At 43.2% G+C, this 21,909-nt stretch overlaps 1 protein-coding gene across 3 annotated transcripts in view; it reads right to left on the bottom strand.

Annotated features, from left to right (window-relative positions):
* The window catches only part of PDS5B (PDS5 cohesin associated factor B), a 265,363-nt gene that overhangs the window by 151,012 nt on the left and 92,442 nt on the right, over positions 1 to 21,909 (bottom strand). The window lies entirely within an intron of this gene.

Below are 21,909 nucleotides of genomic sequence, written 5' to 3'. Positions count from 1 at the left end.
CACCTTCCTCTTCTATGATCTAAAAGTTGGGTTATGTTTCTCACCATGATACTGCCCATAAAACACATTACTGGTGGGCTTCCCCTGCCTTTCCCACCACTGATTTCTTTTATCAATCTCTGACTAGTATGTAAATTTTTCAATCCCTGTTGCAAAACTAATTTTTCAATAATTTCAGGAGCAGCAGACCAATTAAAACATTCTCCTGCAGTATTTGCAACACCACAATTGCAGTACTATTTTAATGCAATGAAAATTTCTTTTAAAATTACCCCTTATGGTTAAGCAAACAAATGTGAAACTGAAACCTTCAACTGTAAAAAAATCAAATGCTCAGTTCTCATTATCTACAGTGTTATTTGTAATAAGAAAAAAACAATTTTTAACCTGAAAGAACCCTATACAAGATAATACACAGTTGTTTTTGTACTCCATTTAAAAGAAAAAAATAGTTGTCTTCAAGTATGATCTGTTTAGAAATCATAGAACCACTGGGTTAGAAGGGTCGGCAAAGGTCATTAGTCTAAGCCCCTGCCAAGATACGAGATTTGTTGTTTCTCAACCATCCAAGACATAGCTATCCAGCCTCCTTTTGAAAAGTCTACAGAAGGAGATTCCATGACTTCCCTAGGCAGTTTGTGTAGTATAGTAACATTGCTACATATGAACTGATATTCTTCATTTTACTCTAAATGTTGTTTTCTAAATTATTCCTAAACAGCATGCATCATCAGAAACAGGAACTTACCTGAAAGAGGTTTGCTTAATTTCTACGTAGCTATTTTAATGCACACAGGGAGAAATATATCCTTATATTTGTAACAGCACTCTACCCTTAAACTTTCCAACCCTAAACATTAGTATACTTGACCAGAAGGTTCCAATCTGAGGGACAGGAGCAAAGTAAGATTTTTAGTTGTAATGGCAAAGAAAAACAAGACATTGGTAAGTAAAAATATTAAAATCAGTCAACAAAAGAAAAATCTGAAGACTATGAAAATTATTTTTTTGAATATTTATTGACTCAAGATTTGAGTCACTGCCTAAGTTCCCTCTAAGATGCGCGGCCGTGCAGCAGCCTATTAAGTGCTGCGCAGGAGCTTGGGGCTGTGGCAGGGAGATGCGCCTCTCCCCCAGCCCCAACCCAACCCAACCCAGCCCACCAGTACTGGGTTTATATTGGTGCCAGGCCCCAGGGGCCCCGCCAGCCTGACGTTCCACCTTCACTTGCGCTGCAACCTAGCAGTGCTGGCTCCTCTACTCTCTGGCCCCTCCCCAGTGCCCCTCTAGGCCCAGGGCTTCACCCAACACCCCCGTCCCCAGGGAGCCCGAAGCCCCGGACCATCACCAGCGGGCCAGACTGCAGATGGACCTGCTGTGGATGGGGGAGAGGCACCCCTTCCCCGGCCCCAACCCTGCCCAGGCCAGGGGAGAAGCGCGTATCCCGTGGCTCCAGCTGCAGAGCTGCTGCGACGGAGAGAGGCACCTATGCCGCGCCTCCTCTCCCCCTCACCCCCCCCCCAGCCCAGTGTTGCTGCAGGAAGAGAGAGCTGGGGAGAGTCCTCTCTCCCCACTGTAGCCCTGGGGCAGCCTGCACCCCAAGCCCCTCATCCCCACCCTGGAGCCCTCACCCCCTCCTGCACCCCAAACTTCTGCCCCAGCCTTGAGTCCCCTCCTACACTCTGAACCCCCTGGTCCTAGCCCCGCCACGTTAATTTTGTTATGTGCACCAATATGGAGGTGACGCATCTCACATCACCTCCATATTGGTTCACATAACATTCATTCCACACATGCGTGGGAAAAATTAGAGGGAACACTGGTCACTGCTAAAAGCAAATAAAAATTCTCATCCTGAACAACTATTCGGTGTTTTCACAGAACCTGATCATGGAAAAGACTTGAAACAATAACTGATCTACAACTATCTTCACTTTTTTTCCTTGAGAGATAGGGACATAAAACTGATCCATGTTTAGCACTTGAACCCAGACAGCAAGGGAAAATATGCTACATACAATGAACAAAATCAATCACTGGAGACACAAAGTCATAGTCAGCAAACAAAACCCAGAATGAGCGGATGAAGTCAAGATATGATGATTTAATATGCTCCTGAAGATTCTAAAACAATTAAAGAGCATAGTAACTCACAATTCTCTTGTTTTTAAAGGACTTGGATAATTAAAACAAAAATCTTGATTTTTTTTTTTTTTTTTTTTTTTTTTAGAAAAAACACCTACTGTTGTCAAAGGGTATCTCACCAATGTCACAATGATGAGACAAGTCACTCCTCTAGAAATGTGCATTTAAGCAGTAACAAGGAGGAAACTTTAAACTGTATTCAAGAATTGCAGATCATATAATTTTCCACTTTCCCAAAACAAATTTATTAAAAAACTTGACAAGTATTTTTTGAAAGATGTAGTAACTTACATTTTTTAAACTTATATTTAATGGAAGTGAGACATAAGGAAAGCCGTTAACACCCAAAGAGACACAGCAGTAATAATGGACAGCAAATTACATAATAGTTTGCAACATGATGCGGCAGCAATTACAAATAGTAGTAGTAGTAATACAAGACTGCGGGCAGCATGTGTAGAAACCTCACATCATGGAGCAAGTTACAGTTTCTGTCCAGCGAAAACAAACACGGAACATTGTGTTCAAGCTCTGGACACCTTTACCCAAAACCATCAACACAAATTAGAGGGAGTTCAGAAAAAAAGCAACAAAAAATTAGAGTATGTGAAAGAATGACTCATGAGATAAAATAAAAACAGCTAAGTATGTATAGTTTGGCAAAGCAACTGTCTAATATGGCTGTGCTAACTGACTATGAACTTTTGAAAGGTACAAAAGTAAGAGACAACATTATTTAGGGTGGTACAGGCAGGAATAGCTGTAAGTGACAGAAGGAAGTTAAGAACGGGAAAATGATAGTGAGATCATCAGGCTGCGGAAATAATGTTCCAAAAGGTGATGGAAACCCTATTACTTGAAGCATTTAAAACTAGATTTTCACAAAGCAGTAGCCCAAGTGCACTGTTTGGAGCAACCATGCTCTAGCAACAGGACAGACTAACACTAATAAGGCCTTTCGTTCTTAATTTCCATGATCTGATGCATGGTTCTAATATTATGAAAGTTATTTTGCAGAATCACCCAAACTCTCTGAAGTGAGTAATGATACCAATTTCTTCCCCATCTATAATGAAATGAAACAGAACTCTATAGGATGATTTAGTTGGGGAATGGTCCTGCTTTGAGCAGGGGATTGGGCTAGATGACTTCCTGAGGTCCCTTCCAACCCTGATATTCTATGATTCTATGATCCTTTATGCACTACAGCTTGAAACTGTTGGCAAGGGTATCTAACAGTCAATCCAATAAAATCCTTTATTGGCCTAAAAAGGGGAGGCAGTCAATGGTAATGAGGTGCCAAGGAGTTTCTAAAAATCCCAGTACGTACAAATCTGCATCTTTAGGTACCTAAATATCTTTGGAAAATGTTCCCTTGTGCTTTAGCTAGTAAATTTTTGACTATTTCACACTGTGCACCAAAAGCACTATAAATGCAGCACGAGAAATAACAAAAGATACATTCTAAAGAAAAGCTTAGACCCATTAATACATGTGAGACAAAAGCAAGATGTGATGAATTCAAAAGTTTAAGTGGCTTCAGGGGAGGTGGTGATATAAATAGGAGAAAGTATGATGAAGGGAGCAGAGACACCCATACTACAACAAAACACACTTGTTTTTAACAAATCCATAGAACCAAAATGTAAGATATTACTCGGTGGATAACTATTGAATAATTTTCAAGTTTTCCCCTGTCTTTCATCCTTTGGTGTTAGTTGGTACAACCACCACAGAATACTTGCAAGAAGAAAACTACAAAACTCCCCACATGAAAAGAAAAGCTATACCTTCATATCAAGTTAAAAAAAAAACTTCTCTATCAGATTGTTCATTATTGCAAGGGACTACTTGTTCTATTAAGAGTTTGCTCTTTTTACCTTGCTATTCATTAGTCTGTTTTTCCTGACACACATTTTCATATTACAGAGTATTGTGCTAGTGCTTAACATTCTTTGGCATCTCATATTCCTTCTAACTGAGAATCATCTCACTTATCTCCACTTTTTGTAACACTGTGATGTTTAACATTATTTAATCTTAATATTAAGTAGCTGCCAGAGGACACAAAAAAGTCCATTGTTCTATACACCATGCAGAAAGGTAGACATGGTCCCCATCAAAAAGAGCATAAAATCTTGCCATGATCTTTTTCTGCAAGTGCTGAAAGAGAAAAACTGAAGCATGTCTTTACAACATAAAAGCACTTTTTTCTTGCATTGAGTGATACAAGACTAGTGGAAATGCTGTAGAATTAAGACAGTTGTCCCTGCAATTCTATAATTTAACATTAGTAAAAGATAAAATTGCACAATCTTGTTCACACACTATTTCACTAAAGAGAACCAATACCTTATAGTACATTAAGGACTAACATCTGAAGGCACTGTTCATGTCACATCTCTCAATTTCACCTACAATTTTAGTGAAATATTATCCATGAGAAATTTCTTCATAATCGATATGTTGCGAAAGCCATCAAGAGATTTCATAATTCAAAAGATCGTGCAAAGATTAGGAGGCATACTAAAAATGCAGGAAAACCACTAGATACCAAGAACTTTGCTGACACTGCCTGATCTGCATTCTTAAACATATTGCTGAGCTTTAGATTTTCAGGAATCAGCTTACTTTCAAAATCTCTGACAAATATATCCTGAGAACTGACATTTCTGAAAAGTGAGCACTTTAGAAATAAATTCTACCTTTTTTTTTAACAAGATGTGTATCTTACTGAGCAGCTATTTGCCAGCTTATGACCATCACTTGTCATATCATGTTTAATATGAACTGTATTCTCTGGGGGGGAGGGGGGCAGGAAAGATGTTTACAATTTTGTGAGGCACCTAGCACGTTGCTGAGTGTTCTAAAAGATAATTATGTATAAATAAATTTGTTTTCACCTCTTCTCCACTACTTGGTCAGAAAAGACCATATGGTTGCCCCTCTCAATGATCTCTCTATCATACACACTAAGAATTTTGTGCCACTTGTGGGTCCTCCTATGATTCTCCTCGAGCTTCCCCACTTTGATTTTTCCCAAGATGAAAGAAATTAGCTCTACCCCATTTAAGAGGTTTGTGTTTTCCTGTAAAAACAGCTTCCCTCCTGGATGGGTGTTTGTACCAACTGACAAAATTACAGAACACAGCCAAAAGCTAGCTTTTAACTTTTGAGTCTGTGCGTGCACAAGCTGCCTTGCACAGCACAAATACAGAGGTCTGAAGAGCAGCCTTTGAATATACCGAAGTGAAATAAATGACAAAAGATTGTTGAGCCCAGAGAATAAAATCTTATCTATATTAGGATTTATATTTAAAAATACCATTAGTGCAGCATAAAAGACTGTTACCATTCCTAACTGTTGTTCTTCAAAATAGGTTGCTCACGTCCATCCCACTATAGGTTCTGTGCGCTCGCTACATACACCGGTGCCAGAAGTTTTCCCCTCAGCAATATCCGTAGGGGACCAGCTCAGGCACCCTCCGGAGTGGCATGCATATGCGCCAGTATAAGGGCTGCTGGCAGCTTTCTTCCCCCTCCCCCCTCCACCAGTTCCTTCTTGCTGGAACTCCAACAGTGGCGAAGGAGGGCGGGCCATGGAATGGACATAAAGCAACATCTCGAAGAACAACAGTTACGAAAGGTAACCATCTTTTCTTCTTCAGGTGCTTGCTCACGTCCATTCCATTGTAGGTGACTCTCAAGCAGTACAATCGCAGGTGGGTAGGAGTTCATGAACATGCCAATTGCAACACAGCTCTTCCAAATCCAGAGTCATCTCTGGCTTGCTAGGTGATGACATAATGCGTCATGAACGAGTGTACCAAAGACCACGTCCCAGCCTGAGGATGTCCTGGATAGGGACATGCACCAGAAAGGCAGCCAGACGCCTGAGCCTTTGTAGAATGAGCCTTCACTATCGGTGGAGCCACAGCCTGTGCCAACTCGTAACAAGTACGGATCCAGGTGGTGATCCAATTTGAAATCCTCTGAGAGGACACCGGAAGGCACCTCATCCTGTCAGCTATTGCGATAAAGAGCTGGGTCGATCTGCAGAAGGGCTTGGCATGCCTGACATTTAGATTGTGCAGCTGCCTCTCCTCATTGGTCGTGTGAGGTTTTGGATAGAACGCCAGGAGGAAGATATCCTGGTTGACATGGGAGTGTGACACCACCTTTGACAGGAAGGCCACATGGAGCCACAGTTGGACCGTGTCCTTGTAGAATACCATGTACTGGGTCTCCAAAGTGAGGGCTTTAATTTCAGAGACACGTCTTACCGAGGTAATAGCTACAAGGAACACAACCTTCCACGACAAGTGGGAAAGGGAACAAGAAGCTATAGACTCAAAGGGCGGGCTTGTGAGCCTGGAAAGGACCAGGTTGAGGTCCAATTGGGGGACTGGGTCCCAGACCAGTGGGGAAAGAGTCTTCCAAGGCCTTTCAGGAACCTAATCGTTATGTCATGTGAGAATACCAATCTATCCTGGACATGAGGGTGGAAGGCTGATATATATATTAATTGAAAAGAAGGCGAAGCCCTGGTGCTTTAAGTGAAGCAGGTAATCCAGAATAGACTGCAGAGACAACTGTCAGGGAGATACTCCACTCCACTGCCCAGCATGAGAAACACTTCCACTTTGCCAGTTACACTGCTCTGGGGGAGGGCTTCCTGCTCTCCAAGAGAACCTGCTGTACCCGACTAGAGCAGGCTTGTTCCTCTGGATTCAGCCACGCAGCATCCAAGCTGTGAAGTGGAGTGAGGTTATGTTTGCCATAGCACTGCACACTCCAAGCTCCATCACTGCCCCCCGCCTCCACCAATCCCCTATTCCCCACCTCACCCTACACATCCTCTAGGCCCACATGTGGCTACGCCCTTGTGTGCGCGCCTGCACTAATCAGGTGCGCAGTCCTTGATGGCTTCTTATGCGGCTGCGCAGGCACAAACCTTAGAGAGAACACAGGTTATTTCTATCACAAATGTACTAAATTTTCTGTGAGCAGGATGGATGGATGATGTGAAAATAAGTATCCTGCACATCCAGAGCAGTAAACCAATCCAGCAGATTCAGTGAGGAAAGTATAGCCCCAACAGTCACCATTCTGAATGTCTATTTCTAGAAAAAAGTGTTGAGTTGTCTAGAATGGCCTTCCTTCCCCCTTCTTTATTTGATACAAGGAAAAAACAGGAATAGAAACCTTTTCCTTGCAATTAAATGGAAGCTTCTTCTATAGATCTAACAGGGACTGAACTTTTCCTCATAGAAGCAGTTTGTGAGATAGGTCCTGAGACGCTAGAGGGAAGGGACACAGGGGACATCCTGAAACTGTATGACATATTACAAACAAATTATTTCTAAAACCTGTCTGGCCACAGAGATGTTTTCCCAGGCCAGCTGGAAAAAAATCCAAATGCTGGCCAAAAGGAGGTAGGTCAAATCATCAGATTTGTTGTTTGGTGGAAGGCTGCTGACAAGATGAAATAGAAGGAAATTTCATGGAAGCAGAAGAATGAGGTTTCTGTAACTGTTTCTTTCTGGATGGATCAGGTTGTTTCTGATAAAAGGTTAGAAGACTGCAGTGGTCGAAAAAGTTGCTTGTAATGAGACTCTGCAATGTCTCTTTCTGGTTTGTGGAGTATAAATTCCCCATGTCTTGAAGATAACTCTTGAATCCTTCGAAGTGTGTAATGAGCCATCAGTCTTGGAACTGAATAAATTTGTTACTTTAAAAGGAAAGTCTTCAATTGTATGCTGAATTTGACATGGGAAGCTGGAAGACTGAAGCCATGAAGCTCTTCTCATGACTATTGCCACTGCAGCTGAACGGGCAGCAGCTGTGTCAACTGCATCTGTAGCAGCTTGTAAAGCTGTTCTGGAAACCAAAGTCCTTCATTAACAATATTCTGCCTTTCTTGTTGAGATTCCTGAGGCAATTGATGCAAAAATGCCAACTTTTTCACCAACAGACCTGACATATCTATATAGAAGAGCTTGATAGTTACAAATCCTCATCTGGAGTGTATCTAAAGAATAATTATTTCTATCCAGAAAATCAAGCCATTTAGGCTCCTGGTCCTTATGAGTCATTTTGAAAGGTTGCTGCTTTACGTGCTCTTGAGCAGCAGTGACCAAACAATTGGGTGATAGATAGGTATAAAACATCTCCAAGTCCTTAGCAGGAACCTGAAATTTACTATCAGCTTCCTTTGATGTAGCTGCAATTATAACTGGAGTTAGCCATAAAGTTTGAGCTGGTTCCAGTAATCCATCGTTTATGGGCACGGCTATTCTGTCAGAAGCCAAAGAATGTAAAATATCTAAAAGCTTATGAAATTTAATTAGAAGAAATCTCAACTGTTATTTCCAGAGCTGCTGCAATCCTCTTTAAAAGGTCTAGAAAAGATCTATAATCATCTGGAGGTAAGGAAGAAGTTGTTGTTACTCCATCAGGAGAAGGCAACAAAATATTTATAGGAGGCTCTGACCTTGTCTTTCTTCCTCCCCCATAGCCCGAGCTCCGTGAGCCCAAGTCAGTTGATATGGGTCAGTCACGGGTGTTTAACTGAAGTGCAGACATACCCTCAGTGAACAATCAGAGGACTGACTATTTCACTCAACATTCCCTTTTGGGGTTCTTAACAGAAAAAGCAACTGTCTGCCAACAACTTTTGCAACAAGCTTTAGCATCATGGTTAGAGGCCTGAGTGGATACAAAATTTATATCTGTGGATGTGGATATCCGTACAGCTGCAGGGAACCACAGTGGAGAAAGCAGCAGCATATTGGGCCACCGCTCGCGGGAGCCAGAGCCCCATGCTGGCAGCTCCTCCAGCGTGTCTGTACCATGCCCAGGCCCGCCCACTGGGGAAGGCACCAGGCTCACCAGCAGCGGTCCATGGTCACACTGCTATGTGCAACGAGATGAGATGCACACTGTTGCATGGAAGGGACTCTCTAGTCCTAAACCCAAGAGACGTCCTCACCAGAGTGGGCCAGAGAGAGGAATCCCTCCATGAGCTACATCCTGACCACCACTTGGTACGTGAGATTTCAGTTCCCTCACCTGCTCAGTGTCCTTTTCCTTCAACTTATTTCTTCCCCCCCCCCCCCCCCCAGCCCCCTTTGGCCTTCTGTTTAACAAGAGTCTGGCTTAACTAGCCATAACTGCCTATTTTGAAACAGTGCTATTAATCAGCGACTAGGGTGTCAACCAAAAGCAATGTCCTAAACAGCCCAGTGCTGGTACAAGTTTGCCAGGTCTCAGAGTGATAAGACCATGTGCTAAGCCTGGGTTTTTCCCAGCAGTGAGGCTGCAAGTCAAAGTCCACAACAAAGATAGAAGCTGAATTTTCTAACTTTGGTCTTCTTTTCTCCCCCCTTTTGCCTGTGTTTGTCTTGTTTTGTCTTCTGAAAAAACGGAATCAGACTTAAACAGAAACAGCTCCAGCCCACCTCAATTAACTTCTCTTTTCCCCCAAAGTGATACAACTGTCAAAAAGGGGGTGTTGTCAAAAGAGGTGTTTTTTCCCTTCTAAAAGCTTTTTCCTGATAAAGGGAAAGGGAACCAAGGATGTTGTTAAAATGAAAGCCTTATTTAATACTTACTTCAATTTCTCTTTTTTCTTTTTCTTTTTTTTCTTTTATGCATCTTCAAGCACATTTGTTGGCAACCAGTTGGGAAAAACAAGGCATAACCCCAGTGCCACACCTAGCCACATGGGGTGGCCCAGTCATCTACAGTGCCTATGGGTCAACCAAGAACCGGGCAACAGGGACACATTGTGCTAGGTACTATACAAACATGGAATAAGTCATAACCCCTGTCCAGATGAGTTCACAATCCAAACAGACAAGACAAAGGGGTGGGGAATGTATAACATACAAGCAGAGTGAACCAGCATGATGGGTCAAATGTCATGTTATCTCTTATGTATTTATTTATTTAAATCCTTTCAATGGGATGTTAGGAGGAGATTAGCTAGATCATGGAAAGGAAGGGAGTGCAAGGGGATGGAGCACACAGCTAACCTGCACAGTGAGGAAAACATTCAGTGTGAAAACTGCAAAAGGACTTGGACAATATTATCAGTTTCCATCCCAATGCCTGGACTGCATGCGGGCAGCTGCTCTACTGGCATCAAACATTCCTATTTTATAAGGCCAGAAGGGACCACTGTGATCATCTAGTCTGGCCTGCATTACACAGGCCACAGACTTTCTCTGAATTAATTCCTGTTTGAACTAGAGTGTATCTTTTAGAAAGACAACTAGTCTCAATTTTAAATTTGCCAGTAATCGAGAATCCACCACCACCCTTCATAAGTTGTCCCAATGGTTAATCTCACTGTTAAAAATGTATGCCTTATTTCTAGGGTTGTTAATTGCAGCTAACTCACACGATTAATGCATTTTTTTTTAAACAAGCATCATTAGCATGGAAGCATGTCCTCTGGAATGGTAGCCAAAGCATGAAGGGGCATACAAATGTTTAGCGCATCTGGCATGTAAATACCTTATAATGCCCCCTACAACAGTGCCCATGCAAACACCTGTTCTCACTTTCAGGTGACACTGTGAACAAGAAGAGGCCAGCGTTACCTCCTGCAAATGTAAACAAACTTGTTTGTCTGAGCGATTGGCTGAACAAGAAGTAGGACTGAGTGGACTTGTAGGCTCTAAAGTTTTACATTGTTTTATTTTTGAATGCACTTATTTTGTACCTAATTCTACATTTTTAAGTTCAACTTTCATAATAAAGAAATTGCACTACACTACTTGCCTTGGGCGAATTGAAAAAAACTGTTTGTTTTTTACAGTGCAAATGTTTGTAATAAAAAATATAAAGTGAGCACCATACACTTTGTATTCTGTTATAACTGAAATCAATTTGAAAATGTAGACAACATCCAAAATATTTAAATAAACTGTATTCTGTTATTGTTTAACAGTGCAATTAATCACGCGATGGAGATGCATTTTTTACTCGCTTCACAGCCCTACTTATTTCCAGTCTGAAATTGTCTAGCTTCAACTTCCAGCCGCTGGATCGTGTTATACCTTCCTCTGCTACACTGAAGAATCTTCTATCAAAATATAATTCCCTGTGTGGGTATTTCTAGACTGATCAAGTCACTCCTTAACTTTTTCTTTGTTAATCTAAATAGTTAGAGCTTGTCTTTCACTATGAGGCATGTTTTCCAATCCTTTAATCATTCTCTTGCTTCTTGTCTGAACCCTTTCCAATTTAGCAACATCCTTCTTGAACTGTGGACATCAGACCCGGACAAAGTATTCTAACACTGGTCGCACAAGTGCCAAACACAAAGGTAATATAAACTTTCTATGCCTACTCGAGAGTCCGCTGTTTATACATCTAAGGATCCCATTAGCACTTCTGGCCAGAGCATTGCACTGGAAGCTCAAGTTCAGCTGATTATCCACCAGGATGTCCAAATCGTTTTCAGAGTCACTGTTTTCCTCCGTTCCGTAAGTAAGGCCGACATTCTTTGCTCCTAGATATGAGAGTTTATATTTGGCCATATTAAAACAAATTGTTTGCTTGCACCCAGCTTACAGAACAATCAGAATCACCTGTACAAGTCAACTATCCTCTTCATTATTTACCATATCCCCAACCTTTGGCTCATCTGCAAACTTTATCAGTAGTTATTTTATATTTTCTTCCAGGTTACTGACGTATTGAATTTTATTGGGCCAAGAGCCAATCCCTGCAGAACCCCACAAAAAATGCCCGCTCCATGAGCCCTTACTTAGTTATATTTTGACACACATAAATTAATCAGTTTTTAATCCTGTCAGTCTCTGGCTGAGGACCTTATAGTTTCTTTGCCAAAATCCACATGGCTAGGGGGCCAGGTGGGGGGGAAGGGGCGTGCCACATAGGTCATAGTGCCCACAGAGGGGTGTTTCCATTACACAGTTCTGGGGGTACTGGAGAGGGTTACCCCCAGCTAGGCCCGATTTCCCCCTAGTGCAGCAGAACCTGTTGGCACCATTGTTTGCAGCTGCTGTGCCTGCTTTTAAGATGAGCTAAGCAAGTAAATTCTGGATATCATAGACACTGAAGCTTGAGACAAACTCCGCTGTGCCATTTTACAGGGTCGGTTTCTCAGAGGCCAACAGCCCTAATATGGTGGTTTGTGAACCTTCCAGACCTCGTGTTGCTTTCAGGTTTAAATTTTAGTTTTTCAAACATACTGCTAATGGTTATTAGTAGACATGAGCAGTAATAATTTTTTTTTGCAAAACAGAAAATCCTAAATTTTGGAAAAAAATTCATTCTGCAGAAGAACAAAAATGAGAAATGGCTTATCTGAGAATTCTCTCTTTTATGCAGCTTCTCTCCAAATTCACTACTACTAAGTCAAAGCCCCCCACCCTGTGGCACAGTGTTGTTGCTGCAGAATCTAAGACTAAGCGCCACCCTTCAGCTCAGGCCACCAGAAGAGTTTTCCATAGCTGTAGAAATACTCCAACTTATTAAGACAACCTGAAATAATTTATTAAATTAACCTTAAAGGCAATATATGTTTAAATCTCACTCTAGAGAAAAGTTTCAAATTTATATTCTCATCATTTACCAGACTATCAGCGTAGGCTGAATTTGGAGAGAAGCTACTTGGGGGAAGGGACAGCTCAGTGGTTTGAGCATTGGCCTGCTAAACCCAGGGTTGTGAGTTCAATCCTTGAGGGGGCCATTTAGGGATCTGGGGCAAAAATAGGGGGATTGGTCCTGCTTTGAGCAGGGGGTTGGACTAGATGACCTCCTGAGGTCCCTTCCAACCCTGATATTCTATGATTCTACTGACCGAAAGTTATCAGGTAAGAAATTTCTGATTCTGTTGCACAGTTTCTATACTCATTCATTACTCATGGGAAGTAGCTAGAAGAGAATCCCAGAAGTCGGGGTGGAAAGGATAAGCTTTAATTTAATTATTTAATTTTTAAATAAGTTTAGTTTAATTATTATAGTAGAATAATGGACAGGAACAGAAATTCCCCCGACATAAAGCAAGAACTTTTTAAACTTAGAAGTTTAAATTGCAGAGAGATGGCAACTTACTTTGCAAATCTTCCTCTAATGAGGCTCATACACCCCCCCCCCCCCCCGACCGAGTGCCTCCTGCAAATATTTTCCCCAGATGCCTAGCATGCCAGCTCGTGCCAGATTTTTACATCTTGCCTTCAGCAACTTTGAGGCCCTGAGGCTTTGGCAGGTTGGATATAATAAGATGAACGGAGTACAACTGGCATATGTAATCAATAAGCTCGAGATGTATCTTCAGAGCTCTAGGAATGCTAATTTATGCCACAACCTTCCAAGGGTTAGAACAAACTGATGGGAGAATTATTTCCCAAGAACAGTGAAAAAAGAAACTTTCCTTGAACAGAAAGGTTTCTGGAGCCACAAGAATAACCTCTTCCTCATGATAAAAGCAGTTTAGTTCTTGTATGAACCAACTCCAAAACTTGCCTTTCAGAGGTCATGGCAAATAGAAAGGCCAGCCACAGGGTCACGTAATCAGTTATTCTGATTACACTTCACACTTGAAGAATATAATGTGCCTATCTACAAAATACCGGCATGTTTGGTAACCACTTTTCTAAGATGCTTGTTTGCCAGACTCCAACCAAACCTTCTGGAGAAACTCTAGCATACGTGAAATCACCAGAAAAAATAGCTACTAAACTGTATAGTCACTGCTGTTCTTAGAGATGTTTTCTCCACATATACATTCCACTCTAAGTGTCCAATTCATTCAAATCAGAGACTTTTGCCAGCAGTACCACTAGGTGGCACATGCAACTCTGCCCTCTTTGTGAAAAGGGGCATGGCTACTTCCCTCTCTGTTGCTTCACACCGAAATCTAATACACAAAGTAGCAGGAAAGGTGGGAGGATTGTGGAATGTACATGTGCACAATACATCTAAAACACAGTTACTTAGGTAAATAACGATTTTTCCCCATTGAGTTATTGTGCACATATACATTTCACTGTAGGTGACTCCCCAGCAGTGACTTCTGATTACTTGAAAAGAGACTGCAGCACTGACTTGCCAAAATTGGCATCATCCCAGGAAGCCTGAGTGATAGCACAGCATCTGACAGCCATTTTGCTGGCTTGCAAACATCCACTCTAAGTATATTACTCAAGCAAGCTCATGAAGTGGTATGAGCCATAGTAGAATGGGCCATTATTTTCAGAAGGGAAACCTCTTCTATATTATAGAAGATCTTGATACAGTCAGAAATCCAGTGAAATATATGCTGACTACCCTTTAATCCTTTCAGCAAAAAGGACAAAAGTCTAGGACACAATCTGAAAAACTTCATGTGGTCCAGGTAAAAGGAGAGAGCCTTCTGAATGTCCAAAGTTTGACGCCTCTCTTCATCTTTGCTAGAATGAGGTTTCAGAAATAATATTCAGAGGCATGACTGAGGTAGAATGCAGATATAACCTTCAGCATACACTATGAGAAACCATGTCTGTGTTAAATGTCGTAAAAGGGGGTCAAGCTTGTGGTGCCTGCAGCTCCAACACCCTTCTCGCTGCAGTTTTTATTTACAGCAATGATGGGGAAATTAATGCTAAAGGCTCGAAGGCAGAATCAATTAAACCAGACAATACTTCAGGTCCCTTGAGGGATGTGTGAAAGAGACCATTTAAAAATCTATATCCAAGTTAGTTGAAAAACTGAAAACTCATCTATGGTAGATGTAGCTTCCAACTCCAAGATAAATGTTCCTAGAACTCAGCCCTGGGCTCGGTACTCCCGGAGTCCAGCTGTCCGATGAGGTAGCCAATCCCTTCTATCAGAGGTCACAGAATAGGAGCACCTTGAGTGGGGTCCCAGGATTGTAGGAAACCCCCAGGGGTTCCAAAAGGGCTGCTGCATTAGCATAGGCCCCCTGGGACCACTAAGCCAAGCACTCAAAGGCACTCAAGTGCCTGGATCAATGGCAAGGTAGGGATGACTGGAAGAGCGGTAGCACCGATTCCTCGGATGAGGTGTCAGTCTGGTGACCACGAAAAAGTAATTCCCACCAGTGCCATATATCGGTGCCAAGGCGTGGAAGCCTGCGTCGGGGCCAACATGTTTGGTTTCCCCTTAGACAGTACCACAGGACCCAGTACAAGACAATAATTGGTGGCCACACACACTCTCATGTCTGCTGGCACCGATACCACCAACTCCTGTACTGCATGTGACACCAGTACTGACAGTGATGGCAGGTCCGTGGCAGCAGCACCGCCTCTGGTGCAGACAGCACTGCAATAGCGCTGGTACCACACTGTCCCTCAGGCTAAGTTCCCTGTAAGCTGCGCGGCCACAAAGTTGCACAGCAGCCTATTAAGCGCCATGCAGACACTCAGGGCTGCAGCAGGGAGAGGCGCCTCTCCCCCAGCCCGGGACCTGCCGCAGCGGGGAAAGGCGCCCAGGCCCCAGCCCCAGCCTCCTGGCCAGGGGAGAGGCGCTTATCTAGTGGCTCCAACCCAGCCCAGGAGCTGCCACGGAAGGGAGAAGCATCTCTCCTCCACAGCCCAGGTGCTGCTGCTGGGAGAGAGAGCTGGGAGGAGTTCTCTCTCCCTGCTGTAGCCCCAGAGTAGCCTGCACCCCAAACCCCTCATCCCCAGCCCCACCCCAGAACCCACACCCCAACCCTCTGCTCCAACCCTGAGCCCCTCATCCTCAGCCTGGAGTCCTCACCACCCACACACACACACACTCCAACCCTCTGCCCCAGCCCTGAGCCCCCTCCACACTCCAAAATCCTCAGCCCCACCCCCGCCACATTAATTTTGTTATGTGCACCAACATGGAGGTGATGTGTCACACATCACCTCCATACTGGTGCACACAATAAAATTCATTCCACACATGCGTGGGAAAAATTAGAGGGAACACTGCCCTCCAGTGCCAAAGGGTCAGCCGGTACCAGACTCAATGACACCAACTGCTGAAATGCTGAGGCTGAGTGGCGGCGTGACTTAGGTTGCACTCCTCTCTGCTCCCCATACCAGGCCTTCTTTGATGTCAGGGCACAACCCTTCTTGGCTGGCTGCTTCTTATGCCTCTTCCTCGGCACTGGGGATGGTGAATGGTGCCATGACTCTCGCCCAGTGGCAGGAGTGCTCCTCACAAACGCCGAGGTGCTTGGTGCCAAGTCCAACCAGCTCAGCTCAGAGGAAGTTCTCAGTGCTGCTTCCATAAGCAGAAACTTCAACCTGGCTTCCCAGTCCTCCTTTGTACAGGGTTTAAAGTCTCTGCAAATATGACAGTGATCCCGATGGGAGGCTCATCCAAGCACTTCAGGCAACTAGAGTGCAGGTCACTCAGGGGCAGGAGACACAGGGCCTGAAGCCCAGTAACTGAGGCATGCCTCAGTACTGGGTATGGACAAAACTCCACTAACGAATGTAGAAAAACAAACTATACTAATGAAGACTAACTACTGACAACTACTAACTATATACAACTATCAGAAAAATAGACCACAGAGAAAGCTTACCATAGCAAAAAGAACCGTTTCAGAGACCATCATGGTCAGTAAAAAGGAACTGAGGGGGCATGGGGTGGGCTGGACCTTTTTTATCAGTGCTATAAGCATGTGGCACCAGAGGGTGCCTGAGTTGCTCCGATGGGTTCCGCTGAGGGGGGGAAATTTCCGGCAACTGTTTTCAGGGCGCCCATGCACCTACAGAAGAGTAGGCATGTGCAAGCACTCAAAGAAAAACTTTAAGACAAATCACCATTTCTTTGTCCTCATGGGGAATGAGGTATAAATAGGACATTTGTTTCTTACAGGTCCCTTGCCTAAACAAATTAGGTAACTTTTGTACCTATCGGTGACAGGAAAAGGAGCCCTGCATGTGACACACTGCTTACATCAAGGGGATTTCTATAAGCAAAAAACCTTGAACAACTAACTAAACTATAACTGTACTAAAGTGACCTATAACTATATACAAAGCAGAAACCAGTTTCTAAGCTAACTGAAGTTCAAGAGCAACAGGGAGCTCCAATTCCTGCCATGGGCAGTAAGAAGGAACTGAGATGGAGCAGGTGGCCACGCCTGTTTTATGCTGTTTGCTCTGTGCAGGAGGAGAGCATAGACACATGCACTGCCTAGTGGTAGTACTGGCAAGTCTTCAACACGAGGGCATTGAGCGCACACACCTACAGTAGAATGTATATGTGCACAATCACCTGAAGGAGAACTTTGGGATTATTAAATTTGCATTGCAATTGCATTTAGAGGTTACAGCCCCATTGTGATGAGCTCTGCACAAACACAGAAGTAGTCCCGGCCCCAAAGAGCTTTGTGTCTCCTCTTGAACTGTAATGTAAATTTGACCAGATCAATGAATGAAATATCCGAGTTACATCTGGATACCACACTTTACTGGACATTAATCTAGAATCCATGCTCAATTACACTTTTCTTCCAGTGCCGAAGCTTTTAACTGTATGTGTTCCCGATCTGAATGAAGAGGTCCCTGCTTCTAGAGGTCTGGTGTTTTGTGCAGATAAAGTGTGGGGTCACTAGCTATCTAGCAAGTCCAAAGTGCCTTCAGGTCCAGTGGAGGACTATGAAAAGGACTTCAACTCTCCTTTTTCTCTATCCTTTATGTGAACTGTCTTGAAGATAGCAGGTTTTTTGTCTATCCATGACATTGTTTCCATTGCAATAAAGAAGCTCTGATCTCTGGTTACTCCCTGGTTTTAGAAAGGATATAAACACTCATGCTTCAATCGTAAGTCAACCTCTAATGGTAGGAGACGTCCTCCGAGTACCATAATTGCTCATTATGTGGTTTCTTGTACCTTCTACTGATGCAGCTGGTACTGGTCACTGCCACAGACAGGGTACTGGAACTGATGGACCACTGGCCCAATCCCATATGGCCACGTCCATGGAGTTTCGGAAAAAACAAAAAAACACCAACACCATCCTAATAGAGATGTCAAAATGAACTAAAAGGATGCATTTTATGAGATTTCGGAAATCAACCCTCCATAAAGAGTAAGCAAGGGTCTAGAATGAAAGTTGGGTTGACTTTTGGCTTCTTGTTTCTACTTACCTGCCCACCAAGGTGCATTTGGATGTGATCTGAAAACACCAAATTTTGCATTGTATCAAATGCATGGTTCTAGGTCCTCACAAGAAATTTCTGAAGGTGCATTGAGAAACCCACTCAGGAGATGTAGCGAATACATGGCATGAGTAATCCTAGCCATTGGAAATAACTGACTAACCCTCAGGAAAAAAACTGATGCAATGAAGTTTGGATCTCTGCAAATCTTACCATTAGGACAATACCCACCCATGTCTTGACCTCTGGGTGAGCAATTCTCTGCATTAAGATCAAAAGATGTTGTTTATTTTGAAGACCTGGTGGCTCTGAATCCTCTCCAGCTGTTGTCCATTTATGAACAGGTCTGTTTCAATGGACAGGATACTGATTAGCATGCTGCCTATGAATGGGTATAGGGTGCGTAACACACAACCTGTGCCTTGCTGTGACTACCACCAGCCACCTACGACTCTGGGTGCAGGGGGTGGCTCAGAAAGAGTCTTGTACAGGAATTGTGAGCTCTCCTACGCAAATGCTCTTTTGTCTGTCATGCTGAGGATTGTTAGTTTGGAGGAAAATTTATGTAGGTTTCTGTGGAAGCGTCAGCTACAGAGTTTTCTTTCTGCCAGGGTAACAGTCCCTTTTTAGGTACCCTTGATGTGGTAGCAACCAACAGATTGCTATGCTGGCTTTGACAGTGAGAGTTGAGGCCTCTCTGCAATCTTAGCTACTAATTTCATTAATGTTTCCCCCAATAGCTCCTCACGTGTAAGTCTGGATGCATATCTGTTTAGGATGATCAATGGCTATTCAGGAGTATAACGTGGTTTTCTTGTAGCCATCAAGATATCCATTGCTCCTCATAAATCACATCAAGGGTTTGACCAAGACAGAACCCAGGATCTCTCTCTCCAAGCAAGGATCAAACGTCTAGATCAGTTTCTCAACGACCAGTCTGTGGACTGGAATCAGTCCCTGAGATCTCTTTGATATAGTTTAGAAAGGCAGCAAGCTGGTTTCAAACATCAACAAGGTTGAGAAACACTATTCTAGATAAGCCACTTGTTTGCCACAAAGTATCCTTTCCTTACTAAGTGTATGAAAAGATTTTGGTCTGAATGGCTATCGCTAAGGCTCTGAAATTGCTATGCAGTGTGTCACCATTCGGAGGGTCTGTGGGATCTTTTCGAAGGAAGTCCCCTTCTGATGATGACTGTCTTTCACTCGTGGAGCTACTGCTGCAGAAACCTTAGGCTCCCAAAATGTATTAAATTTGTGTTTTTACAAAAACATTTAATTTAATCAGATATTCTCATTTGGCTATTATGATACCCTCAAAGGCCACATCAACAGGAAATTATGCATCTACTAATGCTTCAAAGGGATGATAATATTAATGAGTTCCTTGTAAGCCACTGATAAGAACATAGGAACATAAGAATGCCTATACTGCGTCACACCAAAGGTCCATCTAGCCCGTATCCTGTCTTCCAACAGTGGCCAATGCCAGGGGCCCCAAAGGGAATGAACAGAACAGGTAATCATCAAGTGATCCATCCTGTTGCCCATTCCCAGCTTCTGACAAACAGAGGCTAAGGACACCATCCCTGCCCATCGTGGCTAATAGACATTGATGGACCTATCCTCCATGAACTCATCTAGTTCTTTTTTGAACCCCGTTATAGTCTTGGCCTTCTGACCAGGATTTCATTTGGTGACCCCCTAGTTCTTGTAACACTTCCATATTTACTTTCTCCACACGGGTCATGATTTTATAGACCTCTATCATATCCCCCCTCAGTTGTGTCTCTTCCAAGCTGAAAAGTCCCAGTCTTATTAATCTCTCCTAAAACGGAAGCCCTAATAATTTTTGTTGCTCTTTTCTGAACCTTTTCCAATTCCAATATATCTTTTTAGAGATTGGGCAACCACATCTGCATGCAGTCTTCAAAAGGTAAGCATACCATGGATTTATATAGAGGCAATTTAACATTTTCTGTCTTATTTTCTATCCCTTTCTTAATGATTCCCAACTTTCTGTTCAGTTTTTTGACCTCTGCTGCACGTTGAGTGGATGTTTTCAGAGAACTATCCACTATAACACCAAGATCTCCTTGGGGTCTAAATTAGCTGTTACCACTCATCATTTTATATGTATAGTTGGGATTATGTTTTCCAATGCACATTACTTTGCATTTATCAACCACGAATTTCATCTGCCATTTTGTTGCTCAGTCACCCAGTTTTGAGAGATCCTTTTGTACCTTTTGTGTCTGCTTGGGACTTAACTATCTTGAGTAGTTTTGTGTCATGTGCAATTTTGTTACGTCATGGTTCACCCCTTTTTCCAGATCATTTATGAATTAGTTGAATAGGACTGGTCCTAGTACAGACCCCTGGGGGACACCACTATTTATCTCTCTCCAGTCTGAAAACTGACCATTTATGCCTACCCTTTGTTTCTTATCTTTTAAACAGTTACCAATCCCTAAGAGGACCTCCCCTCTTATCCCATGACAGCTTACTTTGCTTAAGAGCCTTTGTCAAAAGCTTTCTGAAAAATCTAAGTACACTATATCTACTCGATCCCCTTGTCTATATGCTTGTTGACCCCCTCAATAGCCTGTCTTAGAAAGGTCCTGTACATGATTTGTTTTTGTGATGCATGTATGGTACTTCTTCCCCCAGTTATTTAAATGGGAGAGGTAGCATGCTATTCATCCTGGCATGGAAACCACACAACGAAAGACGGGTACTGGTACACACATCTCAACTGTGGAAACTGCTTGTTAAAATATCCTCAGAGAGCTTAACAGGCCACCTCTACCTGCACCCCCAGGCTGCTTGGCACCCAGGTAAATACTGTAGAAGCAATCAGGGGTTTTGCCTAGTAAATCAGGATCATATATTGCCACAGGAAGAGATTTCTCACCCTTTATAATTCTAGGGTTGTACAGCTTTGTGGGGAGTGGAATCCTCATGTGCCTCTGCTCTGGTTACAGACTGCCTGAAGTGCTCCTAAGTCTTTAATGTGGAGTGAGCCTGTGGAACAGGGAAGGGGTGGAGAGCAAGACCCTTTCCTTAGCAGAGCAAAGGTTTATGGCTGATGATGATAAGTCACAACTCCATTCCACTCTTGCCTCAAATGCGACCCTCTTTCCCTGGCACAGAGGTGGTCCTTGAGCTGAAAGCCAGGTAGGAACAATTCCCTTTAGGCTGCAGCCTGAGGCAGGACTGCACAGGAGGGACAAGATCCTCTACATGCCCAGACATGCTGCAGGGTCAGGGAAGGATGGTGAGCACAATACAAAGGACTGCAAGACATACTTTACAGGAGAATAACCCCAGAAAACACTCCCTCAGGAGAAGGCAAAGGAGAAGAGGTTTAACCTTTGATTTTCATCCTACTTGTTGATAAATAATACTAATCCATACCTTGCAAAGGACACACTTGTTTTTTGCTTTTTTGGGACCCGGAGTTTGCAAGACTTACCGCTTAGACAGTCAAGAAAATCTCTTGATTCAAAGTAGGAAAAAGGGGAGTTGCATAGGAGCCCTGGTTCTTTGCCCAGGGAGCTGACAACCCACTTAAGCATACGAGGGACACTGGATCCTTTTGGAAACTTTCACCCCATCCGCCCACCTCCGACCCGGG

The sequence above is a fragment of the Natator depressus genome, chromosome 1, assembly GCF_965152275.1.
Source record: "Natator depressus isolate rNatDep1 chromosome 1, rNatDep2.hap1, whole genome shotgun sequence".
In the NCBI taxonomy this organism is placed as follows: Eukaryota; Metazoa; Chordata; order Testudines; family Cheloniidae; genus Natator; species Natator depressus.
Note: the sequence above shows the minus strand (reverse complement) of the source record. Positions and strands in the feature narration are given on the sequence as shown.